This window comes from Lasioglossum baleicum, chromosome 3 (genome assembly GCF_051020765.1).
Source record: "Lasioglossum baleicum chromosome 3, iyLasBale1, whole genome shotgun sequence".
NCBI lineage: Eukaryota > Metazoa > Arthropoda > Insecta > Hymenoptera > Halictidae > Lasioglossum > Lasioglossum baleicum.
In genome coordinates, this window is record NC_134931.1 from 19975648 (window position 1) to 19989921 (window position 14274).

The following is a 14274-nucleotide window of genomic DNA, read 5'->3' on the forward strand; positions in this document are numbered from 1 at the left end:
GAGCGAGCCCGTAAACTGGCCCGAGTTTGCAGATGCAGGAAACACTCTCTCGGGGCGGAATCGGGCGGCGAGTCAAGGCGAGGCGGGTCCGAGACGCCGATTACGCGAGGAATTTAAATTCGCGAGGCACGCGAGAGAACGGGGGTCGGCCCTTTTTCACCCGTTCCGTTGGGCCGCGCGCGTTTTCCACGCAAGCGGGTAACCAGCGACACGTGACGCGGAGAAGAGGACGCTGGCGGAGATAGAATCGAGGGGAGCAACGGATTCCTCCTCGCATAACATTCGGAATAAGGCTCGGACGTGGTCGCGGGGTGGAGGGGGGGGGGCTCGCGGCGGGCTCTTTGATAGTCATTCGGCCCGAAAACGGCCGAAGCAGACCGGCCGTTGGGGGCTGTGGAACTTTCAATCGAACGAAATTGCACGTAATTACGCGCGAGCGCACGCTTAAACGTCTAAGATTGAAAGGAATCCGGCGCGCAAGCGCGGGGCGCCCCATGCCGCTCGTATGTACGCGTCTCATTCGCGCAGCGGTCGCGTAATTACGCGTGCATGCGTGCGACTCCGCACCGCTCGGCTCCGCACCGCGACATCGGTCCCGACCGACCGGTTCAAAGCGGCGTTCAATTAATATTAATTAAAATGGCGGGACAGCCCGCCAGGGTGGATATAATTATTCGTCTCTCTCTCGCTCTCCTCGTCTCTCCTCTGCCCTCTCTTTTTCCTCCACGCTTATACACACCGTACGGCTCCTCCTTTCGAGCACAGGAAGATCGAGACGCGATCGCGAACCCGGAAACGGAAAGCGTTCTTCGGATTCTGGTCTGGCCGAGTGTGAACTCCGAGTTCAAGAGGACTCTGTAACTGATACTGCTGATAAGGAGGCGATTTCCTATTAACGAAAGATAGGTGAACGAGCCTAGACACTTTGTAAAGCACCGTGGGGTGCTAATCGGTGGATCGGATGCAGATTACGGTTACGGATCGTACTTTTTTTCGGGTCTGCGGAATTTATCGAGTCGTTTCTCCCGCTATCTACGAAATGGTTCTGATAGATTTTTCATACTTGAGGATTGTAGAAATCTTCCGTTTACGGCATACTGTAACCTTTCTTCTTCTCTGGTAGACCTCCGAAATGTAAACACGTGCTCGCTGCTCACGTATTACAAGTATTACAAATATATACAGTGTCTTCCACAAATATTCGGACACTCTTAAAAACACCATAACCTTCTCAATATTGAACTATGCAATTTGAACTTTTTTTGGAAGCTAAAGCAATTAGATTACTACAGGAGGTGAAAAGGAATTGTTTCAAAAATTGAATTTGGTCGGAATTGTAGAGAAAATATTAAAAGTTGCATTTCACAACTTTTTTATATAAGCCTATATTGAAAAAGAAATACGTTTTGTAGATCTGTGTAAATTATATGCACTGTAGAAGTTTCATAGAAATCGGTTGATGCGGGAAGAAACGACAGGCATTGAAAGATGTAAGAGTCCTTAGAATTACTGCAGTTGGAGGCCGAAAATCGTAAAAAACTGCAATTTTTACCATCTTTAATCTTTGTAGCTCATTACAACGTCGACCGATTTTGATGAAATTGTCAGAATATGTTTAATTGATACAGATCTACGAAACGTGTTTTCTCAATTTTCCATATAAGCCCACATAAAAAAGTTGAAAAATACAACTTGTAGTATTTTCTCTGCAATTCCGACAACTTGTAGTTTTTTCTCAAAAATTTTTATCACGTTCTGTAGCAAACCAATTGTTCTAACTTCTCCAAAAATTTCAAGTCGTATATTCCAATATTAAAAAGGTTATGGTGTTTTTAAGAGTGTCCGAATATTAGTCGGAGTCACTGTATATCTAGTAGTCAAAACGCATTGTGTGATACAATTATTGTCCACCGTTCCAACAAGGATTAACGCTAGCCAAGCATGTTATAATCCTTGATGTATTGATATTGTTAATCGTTCTGTTTTAAATTACACGTACCCAATTTTGTCATAAATGCATCATTTCCGCAGTCCAATTAAAAAGTAAAGTGAAACTGGATTGCAATTCTTCCATAAATTTCCCTGTTGTCTCAACCCAGAATACACACGATAATATTTGGTAAGGATGATAATTAGGGGGAACGACGCAACACGTTGAAAGTCTGCGACGTGAACGTTACGATCATGCTTAGGATCTGCGAGACGGCCAGAATTTGGTGCAACAATCCCCGAGGCATATTTCACGAATTCCGCCTCCGTTCCGCGTGGCGTGCCACCTACGAGCACGCATTATGCTGATGCATGCGGCGGTCGCGGAATTCATAACCGCGACTCATTTAGACATAAATTACGAGGAGCGAAGTGAAAGTGCAGGTGGCAACGCGGAAAGTGGTTCTTTGGCGTGGCCGTGGCGCGCCGCTGGAATATTCATATGCATCTCCATAGAAATAAGCGTGTACGCGTGCAGATCTAGCAGATGCGCGAATGCGATTTCGATGTGATGCGATTGTTGCTGGTCGCGTCATCGGCCCCGCGGACAGAGCGCGTTTCATTAGCGGAACACTTAATTCGTATTAATTATCGCGACAAGTGACTCGACAAGCCGGAAATAATAATATCGTTCTTCCCGGCAGTGTAACCGGAACACAATAAGTATTCTAAATAGGGGTTCCGCGACGTTGGTGCGCATGCCCGCCCGGTGCATCTTGAACGACATTAACAGAGCCGAGTAATTACTGAATCCTATTTGAAGTAATTACCGTCCGCTGACAAGATGAAAAATGGTAATATACTCAGGAGCGAGAACGGAAGTCTTGCTCTCGCACCGCTTGCGCATACAAACAATTAAGAAACAAACTAATTGATCCTAATGGCATTTAAACGTAACTCTATTAAATAATAATGCTGTATGGCTTAATAATTATACATATAGCAAAGCAGAGAGAGCTACTAATTACAAATAAAAGGAAAGCGAAATTAAGTAATGTGGATTGTTATTCGTCGAGCGGAGGGGCAGACGGACGGATGCGATTTTTCTGAAAAGTTGCGACGATGGAGTACCAAGTTCGCCGATGGGGATAACGGCATCATGGTGAACCGGAAATCAAGGATCCTATCTGGCGCTTACGATTCCCAGGCTCGTTATCGTGATATACGCTTTGTGTGGCAGGTCCAGAAGCGGGTCCACTCGTACTGTTCTAAATGCAGTGGACCACCAGGGTTGATCCAGCCACATGGCCACTGTACTTCGTACAACAGCAACCGTCGCACACCAGCACGCACTTACGAACACGGACCGCCGTGCACACCAGCTCGTGAACTCTAGCTTATCCTCGCTAGCTCAAGAGAGGGCGTAGACGGTGTGCTTTAATTATCGGCTCTTCATTTCCTTATCTTAGGGGCACAAGTGCCGCCAGCTCCCTCGCGAAATGAATGTCTATATCGATGCTGGAATGCGGCGGCCGGCTATAGCAGTTGATCAGCCCATTCAGGATGCGAGCAAACGAATGGCCATTCGTTTCATAAACTTCGACAATTCCTTGTAATTGCTAGACCTTACATTTATCAGCCGTAGATTGAGACTGTTTCCACAATGACGCCGATAAAGTGCAAAGGGGTAAATTATGAAAAAGCCACTGTGTTTAAATTTTATTTATTCGATGATACCCTATGGCCACCATATCATATACTCGTAATACGAAACTTTGTAGCGTCTAGCGCGGAGAACAGCGAAAGGAAAACAGAACTTTTCTCCAGCCGCATGAAAATTAATCTTCTCGTGTAGGAATTTTTCTGAATGTGTCAGTGATTCGCCAAGAGAGTGTAATTAGTACGGTTATAAAAAAGGGGGAAGTTTCTGTTAGAAATGAAAACAGTTATCGACGTAAGATTTCCATCCTGGTGCCACTGCCGTCACCGTTTCCATAATTCCGCTCTAAAAATATAATTTCAAGCATCCACTTGACCAGATTCCTCCGAACGACAGCACGGCGAACAGCTGTCGGGCTCGGCTTGAATTTTCCGACTAGCTGGCTACTCGCGGAATTGCTGTTAATCACGGGTGACTGATTAAAAGATTGCGTCGATGTCAGCGTCTAGCGGTAATAAGCTCCTCTGATTCGCAGCGCTTCGGATCGCCGTAGGGGCATGTCATTATTGTTCCAGCACGGTTCAACGATAGACATCTCGTGATGCGAACCAGGCCGGCCGTTGATTTCTTCATTAACACATTACCTGCTCGCAATCATTTAATAGATTTTAAACGTTTACCAGTGACAGTTGAGAATTTCCTAAAAATTATTTAACAGCCATCTTCAAGGATCTAGTTCATTCTTGGCCTAACAGAATTCTAGGTGACAAAATTGTCTACTTTCATTGCCGTGCGGAGAGGGGTCAAACACACATTTCATTCTTTCATTAATAATTTTAGTAAGTTGGAAATAATTATTTTGTATTTCCTTATTTTCCTATGAAAAGAGGGACCAGCAATACCGTTCTTCGTTTCGAATCGGCTCGAATGTAATTACTAATCACGATTCTATTGTTTCCATTGTGAAACGCAGATGAGCCATGAAAAGAGTAAAACATGTAGCTCTAGCACGGAACTCGATCCCGTAACATGAAATTTTGTGGTACATTACGTTGCAATCCATAGACAACCGGCTGATTGATAATGCGAAATAATTAATCGTGATCGGGATGGCAACGATATGATTCGGCGGCATTTACATAGAGTTGCTCCCGTTCGAAGTGTAATTAGCCGCAAACGAGATGGGAACTGTCTCCGTAAAATCGTCGCGAGGTATCTGCCCTCGATACGATCTGGTTTCCCCTGTCACGATTAATTAGACCGCGTAATTACTAATCCATAGACCGTACAAAATAACAGTTGTTCGATGTCGTGGAGAGGGCAAAAAGCGGAAGAGAAAGAGAGATGGAGACAGAGAGAGAGAGAGAGAGAGAGTAAAGGAGAGGATCGGTTCGCGCGACCGACAGAGTGCAGGGGGACGGAAGCTGCGAGAGGGTACCGCTCCGGTTCCTAATGTCCTCGCATTACGGTGACTTGCGTCTCGCGCATAAGCGTACACGAGTGTGCGTGCACGGTGTATGTTTATTTTAATGAGTTCTCCTCTCATCGTACGCAACGAGCCACGCACTTTACGCGTTTCTGCATTCCCTTCGTCACGCTCTCTTTCTCGTTCGGCTTTTTTATCATTCCTCCCCGCCCGCGCCGCCCCCTTTTATCGTCTGTCTAACACACGCACGCACACGCGGGACATACGCGTACACGCGTCGAGCGAAACGTCGACTAACGTCATCGACCTCTTACACTTCCTTTCTTCGTCCGCTACCGCCGCGCCGCGCCGCGCCGCCGCCGTCTCTATCGTCGTCGTCGTAGTCGTCGTCATCGTCATCGTCCTCTCACGATGGAAATCCTACTTTTTCTCGCAACCCCTATGTCGATGGCGAAGGGTGTTATACCTGCCTGCGTACGCATATAAGTGCACGCGGGGACATATACGTAAGTACGTACGCACCGTCGAAAGAGGGTGGTAGGCGAGGCACACGGAGGGTGAGAAGCTGGAGAAACGAGAGGCGCAGGCAAAGGGACGAAGGGAAAAAGCGGGGTAGAGAAGGTAGGGCACCCTACGCACAGCCACCGTGGGATCAATGCACCTTCAGGGTGCACCGCCCTGGCGAGTGCTCGCGCGCATCGTCTATGCATCTTCGCATGCAACCAGAACCCTGTTTCATCCTCATCAACCCCTTTTCCTCCGCGTCACGCCACAGTTCCCTCCCCCGGCTGGTGTATGTGTGTTCCTTCTCTGTTTTTCACCCCGGTTGTTCGTCCGTCCCCGTTCCCAGCCTACGCTCAGGCTTCAGACTGTCCTCCTCCGTCGTTCACTTTTTTCCGCCCCTGTCCCCACACGCGTCGCGCGCGCTGCGCTCCTCTTTCTCGCCCTACCCAAAGGCAGCGCACAGCCCCCGTTCGCCGGCGCGTCTCCCCTTTTGCTTCTCCACCCTTGACATGTGTGTGCCTCCATCTCCCACCGTCGCAAACTCCTCTCTCTCCCTCTCTCCCTCTTTCACCCTACCTCTCTCTTGGCCGTCGCGTTCCTCTCCTGCCCTAGACTCCCTCTCGTCCTAGCGACCCTCCTCCTTCATGTCCCTTTTCGCACTTTTACACTCGCGCAAAAACCCTACCCTACCCTAAGAATAATCCCTTCCGCGCGGTATATCGTGCAATCTATACCGTGTATCTAGGAGGAGGCACACACGGGGCACGTATAACCCCGAGCAGCCAACCCAGGCCGACCTACCCCTCTCTTTGTCGTCCTACTGCGCGACGCTCTCTCACACCCCCGCGATCCGCGCGCACCCCGGCTCATCTACTTCTCTAGCCTTCTCTCTGTTATGAGACTGGCTGGACGAGGGGGGTAGAGCGGGCTGGCAATACCGACGCGCCGTGAAGCACCTAACTGCGGAAGGCTGCGTGTGCACGCGTACGTGCGCGTGTGCAACCCTTCACATAGCCAGGAAAAGGGTCGCTGGGTGGTCTAGATTTTTTTTAAGTGCCTTCCTGCTGCAACTACACCCTACACCCCCGGTTGCCAAGGCGAAGAAGCAGAGGAGCACTCTTCGCCGTGTTCTTTCCTGTGTTCGCGTCCGCCATCCCTGACGCGGCTCGATTAGGCTAGGCGAGCTGCGTCGTAAGGTACTGCTGCTCCTTGCAACCCGCGCTCTCTCGTCCTCTTCCGTCGCGCGTTTCCTTCGTCCGACTCGTCAACCGTGTGCGAGCTTAATCGAGCCACCCTGTGCCCTGGTTTCCAGCCACTCGATGCACCGCGCTGTGCGGGTTTCTGGCGCTACTTTATCATGCTGATGCATAATACTTGACTTTACTCCCCCGATGCTGGATCGGCGTCTTATCTCTTTTTAGGGAATTCACTTGTCTGCCCGACTATATTTGGAAACCGTGTCCCACGGTCTTCGGGCGCACTCGTTCCCCGGAGAAAAAGCTTCTAATTGGAAGCAGAAGGTCGTAGCAATAATTCAGCCCCGTTATTACATTTCACTGGACACGATAAGCGGGGAACACGTACCCGAGAGGGAAGTCTCGTTCGTTCTCTTGAAAATGATCGCGATCCCGCGTGATCGAAGCGCGGAATTTCTGTTTTCCATGCGATAGTTTGCACGGCCAGGGCTCGCGGCACGATAAAAAGGGCTCGGACTTATCGGCAGCAGGCATCGGTAACGGGCAACAAATAAGGAAAGAAACACTAGGCCGGCGCGGCATCAGGAAATCGCGACGGGCACGTTTACCCGACATGTACTTCATCCTTACACGACGTACTTCTAACGACTCCCACAGGCTGCTTTCAATCCGCCTCACGTTATCGAACGGTCCTGGTTGGTTCCGAGCTACTCGGTAATTCGCCGGCTAGTGCCGTGCCATCGCCGCGCCGCGCGGCTTCATGACGATCGCCGACCTAACTGGAAGGTAGCCGAAGAGGAGAGAGATCGCTCGCGAGAGATCCTCCGCGTGGAAAGGAGATCGTCCCGGGAGGTGAAGGAGGAGGTGGAGGAGGAGGCCAACTAGACCGAGCCACCAAGGACGACCGAGAGCTCCTTTCCGGCTCGTTCTCTTCAAGTTTATCTCCGCCGTTGACAGGTGACTGGAGAACACCCTCTACTCCTTTCCCTGATCCATCGAGCTCGCGGAGAGCCCACACCGAGAAAAGAGTACTCGGAGAGTCCCGCGCGCTGCGGAATCGCGTGGCGTATTCCAATTTATTGCAGACGCTCGTCACCAACGGGGTTCAACGATCGACGACGCCGCGCGCGGCTCGAACCATCGACGGACCACCTGAGGCGCAGATCTCACAGACGTACCCCGCCAGCCATCGAACCCGCGCCGGTGCTTTATATCGCCTCGTTTTCCACGTCAGGACGAGCGAAATGGTCCATAGTGACGGCCGCCGGAGCGTGCTCCACGCTGAGGAACGGGGACCAACAGGGAAACGTCACCGAGCAGACGGATCGGCGACTATGCACGCTCTCGTGTACCGATGCACTTGCGCCGATGCCATTCCGGAAGACTGTGCCCGATCGAGGGGTCGACGGTGATTTTAATAAATCGAGGGAGGCCTGTACACTTGCCCGGGACTCTCGCATCTCTTATTTCGAACCGGCTCGTTTAAGAACCGTCCGCGACCGGGCAACTCGAGGCACTGTCATACCCGCAGACGCAAAAATCGAAACGGCTTCCTGCGCTTCCGTGCCGTAAACGTGGCATTCCCAATATAATAAGTACATAATTCAGTATAATTTCTAAAGAGTGTTCCTGAGATAAATCAGCGAGAAATTTGAGTGTCCCCAGAGTGAAGAACATACCCGTCCACACCGTCGCTGACCGAATCCATTGGGAGTCTAGCTAGGGCTCGAATAGTTTTCTTCGAGGGTCGTGTAGAATCTCAGGTTCAGACGAATGCGTAAACTAGCTTGTCCGTTCCTCGGCGGGGCTAAATCAGCGTCGCCTCACGGCGATCGTTACTATGCGACATTTTCGCGGCGCGGTGCAAACACGGGCCCGCGATTATCCTAGGTACGCGGCACCGCGCGGTATGTCGCATTAATTCTGCGGCGTGTTTGCGAACGCACGCATAAACATATACGATATCGTATATGCATACGAAATTCTGTAATGGATTACGGGTATGACGTACACGAAGTGCACCGATATACGAAGGCGGCGGGAGAAGGAAAGGGAGAGAGTGAGAGGGAGACAAAAGCGAGAGACCAAAGGGAAAAGGGACTCGACTAGACACGGAGTGGAGAGAAAAAGCGGAGAGAATCATTTTCGATTCTCATGCAGTGTCGACGGAGGAGCGGCGAGTTCCCTTGTTGGCTGGTAGGACGACAACGACGAGGAACACAGCGACCATGAGGACGTGGACGACGAGGACGAGGACGACGCGACGACCGGGGAGCAAGAGGAACGAGCCGGAGGAGACGACGAGATGACGAGAAAGAGGTGGATGACGAGCGGGGGATGGGGCGTAGGCAGAATGGTGTATCAAACTGGATGGCTTCCATCCTTATTCCGTATTCGGATGCGCATTCGATTAACATACAGTTGCACCGGGACCTCGTTGCGCTATCCATCCTACTCCTTTTTCGCAGTCCCTCAGCCCCTCTCGCTCAGACCGACATCGCCGTGTGTCCCCGCGATCGGGCTTTCGCCAGAAGGGAATGGCTCGATCGCGGTCAGTTCGCGGTGAAAAGAGATGGAAAATGGGAAAAGGAAGAGCAGGAAGGAAGGAAGAACACGGCCGAGAGAGAGAGAGGGAGAAACAAGCAGAGAAAAGAATCCGCCAACTGCGCCGAACGGAGAGGGAGAGTGCGTGTACCGACCAGGCACTGTATATAAAGTCGACAGGGGTATAATAATGTTTGCGCGACTATGCAATGCGCTCGCGTTTCAAATCGACTCGAGTGGGCATTGATCTTTGATCTTGAGGCGAAGGCATGCTTACTTACTGCATTCTCTTTTGCTGCCGTGCCACCCCCTTGTTCCTGCCCTCCTCCTCGCCCTGCTCCTCCCTTTTCGCAGTCGTGTCCTCGACCACTCGGCTCTCTCTCTCTCTCTCTCTCTCTCTCTCTCTCGCTTTCGAGATACCGTAAACTGCCGGGGAGATGCCACATTTTTATGGTATTCCGTCCTGTAACATAAAAATTAAAACGTTTCCTTCAAACATCTTGTTGTGACGTCTCGATGTTTTATCGCGGGCGTAAAAACGCGCGAGACTTTTACACCCCGATGGGACACTGATACGTCATATTAAGTCCATTAACACCAACAATTTTACTAATTTAGCATCACATTGCCGCTTCAATGTCGCTTCTTCCAATTTTTTACTTTTTCGTTCACTAATTCAACCCTTATGTCAGTACTTGGATACCAGAGCACCTACTTCTTCGAATGTTCTTATTTACAAACAACAAGATTACTAGAGTTATCGAACATCGTAAAAATCTGTGAGTATTAACAGAAAGTTAATCAGAGACACCACATGATGAATCGTCGTGAATTAATCTCTGTAGATTTCACCCAACTCGTGATACCACATTGTTGCTTCCGTCTCGTCTGTCCAATCCATCTTATATTTCCCCCATAAGAGGAATCAATGTATAAAGACTGCAGATCATTTTCATCCTCGATTAACGAATGAATGAGTAGTCTTGTCTCACCGGTCACAATGATCGTCCCCGTTCTGTCCCGCAGCGATTTGCAAGAGCGAGCCCGGCGAGAGGTGATCGTAACAGCGAATTTACGATTGAAATAATTTGTATTATGTTAGGATATCCGGGACTCGTCCACCCGCAACCGTGAAGATCGTTCTTTACGGCGACGTTAAGTGCCGGCCCGGACCGCACGAGTTTTAATTAAACGCACGAAATATCTGGCGGACCACACGCGCTACCGGAACGAGCGACACTTCAAGATAGTGCACGAGTATTCTATTTTATGCGCGATAACTCGACCGCCCTGCGTGCTGCGCTTAATATTTCAAACGGCCCGGTCGAGATTTATCGGATTTCATTATAAGCGGACGTATATACTTACTAATCTTTGCTCTTGTTTGCTTTCTGTTTCAGGTAAGTAAAGCTGGAGAGAGAAAGAGATCCCTCTTGGATCCTCGGTCGACTCGCGGATCCCGATCGAGAAAAGGGTAAGAAGGATCACAATCAATTAGACGGAGTCGTCGTCAAAATGAATGGACACCTCTCGCGGATGATTGTGGACGGTATAATTATCAATTCCAGCGACGCATAAATTCCGTATTTACTGGTGGAACCGGAGGACGCGCGAAATTCAAAACAGAGTCGTAAAGCGAAGCGATCCGAGCTGACCGCAGTGGCGGGTTTACGGGTCTCGGCGCGGGTAATCCGTATCTTTATTGACTTTTATGCCGGGGATCGTCATTTTTCGAGGGATTCGCATCCGACCGTTCCGCAGCGAACGCTCGCGGTTTATTGCCAGACCGAAACTTGTCTGTCGAAAAGATGGCGACGTCCGCTAATGCTACCAGATCGTTAAGCGTTCGATGGGTGCGGATCCGAAGACGCCGTCCCCTCGGAGCCCACGGGATTGTATCGATTGCAACGAACGTTTCTTGCCCCGGGCTTATCGTCACGACGTTTATTTATGCGCCTTTCAACCGGTAAAACTTTTACGCCTAGCAATAATCCGGACGTTTTCCATTTTAACGCTCGCTACTCCGGACGTGCACGGTTTATCGGCATTCTAAGCATAAGAGAACCGGTACGGAAATAATTAATTAACTGAACAATACGGCAACCGACAGATTTAACAACTTTTCGCAAGTGTTAATATCTCGAGAAACTGTAAGATTGAATTCCGTGCAGCCAGCGAATAATCGTTTACTTCGCGTGCCGGGTAGCAGTGAAGTCGATGAAGTTATGATCTCTGCGTCGGATTAACACAGTCGGTTAGGAACGGTTGATGCTGAGATAGGATTAGGTGAATAAATTAGTACCGAATTATGCGAAGACGGGAGGATTGTCCGAAACGGAGTCGACAGTTTCGCGCAGCTGCCTCTCGAGGACGAGCGATCCATTCTGTTGATCAGTCGAGCAATCAGGAAAATTTAAATCTCCTTACATTGAAACATTGATTTCTGGATAGCAGCCAGGTGAGCGTGGTATCTATCGTTGTTCTTCTCAAATCTATATGAATCGAACGGACATTTCAATTTTGGATGTGAACCACGTATTGAATAAATATCTTCACTTCTCCTGCGCATAATTCCAGATGAAGTTCTTTGTCTTCTTTTCAAGTTTTAGGTAATTTATGCAAACATGTATGTGATGGTTGAGGAGATAACTCTAAACTGTTGAGGTGGTACACCTACGTAAAAATAAACAACACTCTAATATGGATTCATTAAGATTCTATGATCTCGAGCTGCTCATAATTGACGCTGCGAAACAGATGCAAATTTGTCTCTGTCTCCGCGCCTAATTACTTCGAATCGTTATCGATGCAATGAAAACTAAGTTAGTGTCCTCCGTCGACGAAGTGAATATGGTTAACCGTGAGAATTGGACGTTGCAATGGAGGAATCCGTGACAATGTCGGATGGCAGAAAATACCGGGGCGGTCGTTAACGAATGTGTCCGGGGGCCGCAATAATTTCCGAATAACTAAACAGAGATCGACGCCGGTCGATCGTGATCGTTGCCGTAGATCGGCGTACCGGGCAAAAACCATCGAATATGCGTGCGCGCATGCACGATCCTCCTTTACGTACGCGCGTGTGCATGCTCGCTCTTGTCGGGGCGTATGCCCGCCGCGGATGGCCACTAAATTAAGGCAAAAGAAAAAGAGATCGGGAGCCGAACGGGATGGCGGCGAGCGGAGAGACAGAGAGAGAGAACGGTGGGGGTAGAGTACAGCGGCAGGGAGGAGTGGGCAAGAGAACGATCTCGGAGACGAGGAGAGAGAAACCAGATTGGACCGGGGGAAGATCAGAAAAAGAGAGAAAGACACATAGACGGAGAGAGAAAGAGAGAGAGTGAGAAGGGAGGGAAGGGCGGGGGGGGGGGCAGAGAAAAATCCAACGGAGGAGCAATGCGCATGCATAGCTCGGGCGACACACATCGATCAATCATTCGCTAATTATGCCCGCGATTTCTTTCTTTCGTGAGGCTCTCCGGCATCGCGAGCGGCCATCGACCCCATCGCCGAGGATGAAACGGCCACGACCACGACGGAAACGTTCTCTCCTCGTTCTCGTCGATCGTCCTCCCGTGAGTCCTCCTCGGGTAAGTAGAGCCGTTCTCGAGGAGATGGGACGTCGGGGCTGCAGAACACGAGGAGTAGGAGGACGACGACGGGGCCGGGGGGAAAGGACTTAAAGACCAAGGAACAAGAAAGTGGAAGACCGATCGGAAGAAAGGCTTGACAAAGACCGAGCAGGACTATGCAGCAGAGCACCTGGGGAGGGGCGGTCAGGAAGCGGGCAGCCAACCGGATCGGAAGCGTATTAAATGAAATTAAGCAATTAACCATTTAACCGAATTAGCACACCGTAGAGAGCGTGGATACGCCCGGAAGAACCGGCGTCGTTCCTCCGACGAGAGCCACGGCGATCCTTCCCAGCGTTGCCTCGTTAATTAATTAAGGTCGCCTTCGGAACCGACCGTGATAGCTCGCCATCTCTCTCTCTTTCCTTCTTTCTTTCTTTCTTTCTTTCTTTACCCAAGCAGCCGGCCGGTGTCCCTCGTTGTGTATCTTTTCCTTTGGCCGGGGCCCAGCGGGAAAAAAGCTGGCAGCCGATCGGTATCCCGATCATCTCCGTCCGTGCCTATTTTGCGGATCGGCTCGCTGTTATGCGTACTCGTCCCGGGCTTACGTTTCTTTGCCACGTTTCGGTGACCGCGGGCCGACTTGATTATCCGGGCGATACGTTCTTGATTTAATTGAGCGATCCGTACGACCAGCCGCTGCTGGCCCCGTACTACGGTGACCTCGTTATTAGAATTCGTGGAACAATGCGGGCACTCGCGATCGTGTTACCAGAACCGAAACGAAGTTTTCGGATTTGTTTTCGGCGTTACAAAACGTTGTTCCACACCCTCATAATTATTAGGACCATCTACTACACAGAGATCGTAAATTGCCGAGGATCTACACACTAAACAGTACATAGACAAGGGGTCGGGACTGTCAGCTCTACCTAAAATCTCCTCTAGAGAATCACTTCCTAATCTACCCTAATATCATTCTACTATATTGTTTAGAATAATACATTAATACAGTTTGTAGACGTTCGGCAACTTACGATCCTCCTCTTACGATGTTAACCCGTGTTGGTCCATTAACAGCGTATCAGGAAAGATATGGGGACTCAGGTACATACAGATTCAAGTTTCGTAATGCGCCCATGTGTTTTATGTAGAGTGATCTGCATCTTCCTTTCTACATGTACACTCCTACATCTAAAATCTATCTTCCTTTCGTGTCAGACAACGCAAATGAGTTTTCACGAAAAGATTATAGACGTTTATTCTCCGTATCTTCATACGTGCAGTATAGAAGGCCCGTGTACGTGTACCGTTGGTCTCGTTAGAATCGTCGCCGCGAGTTCCTACGGAGGCGAGGTGGTGGTAAATTAATGGTGACTAGGCCTTTAACGACTCGTCCGGATACAATGATTCGTTTGATTCGAGCGTTTCTTGTTCTTCGGG

General features: G+C 49.7%; 1 protein-coding gene across 1 annotated transcript in view; it reads left to right on the forward strand.

The window, feature by feature from the left end:
• Window positions 1-14274, forward strand: part of LOC143207601 (uncharacterized) — a 717548-nt gene that overhangs the window by 668552 nt on the left and 34722 nt on the right. Inside the window, exon 3 of the mRNA XM_076421273.1 lies at window positions 1-14274. This exon is cut by the window's left edge and continues 120821 nt beyond it; it is cut by the window's right edge and continues 34722 nt beyond it. The gene's annotated coding sequence lies outside the window, so the exon portion shown is untranslated.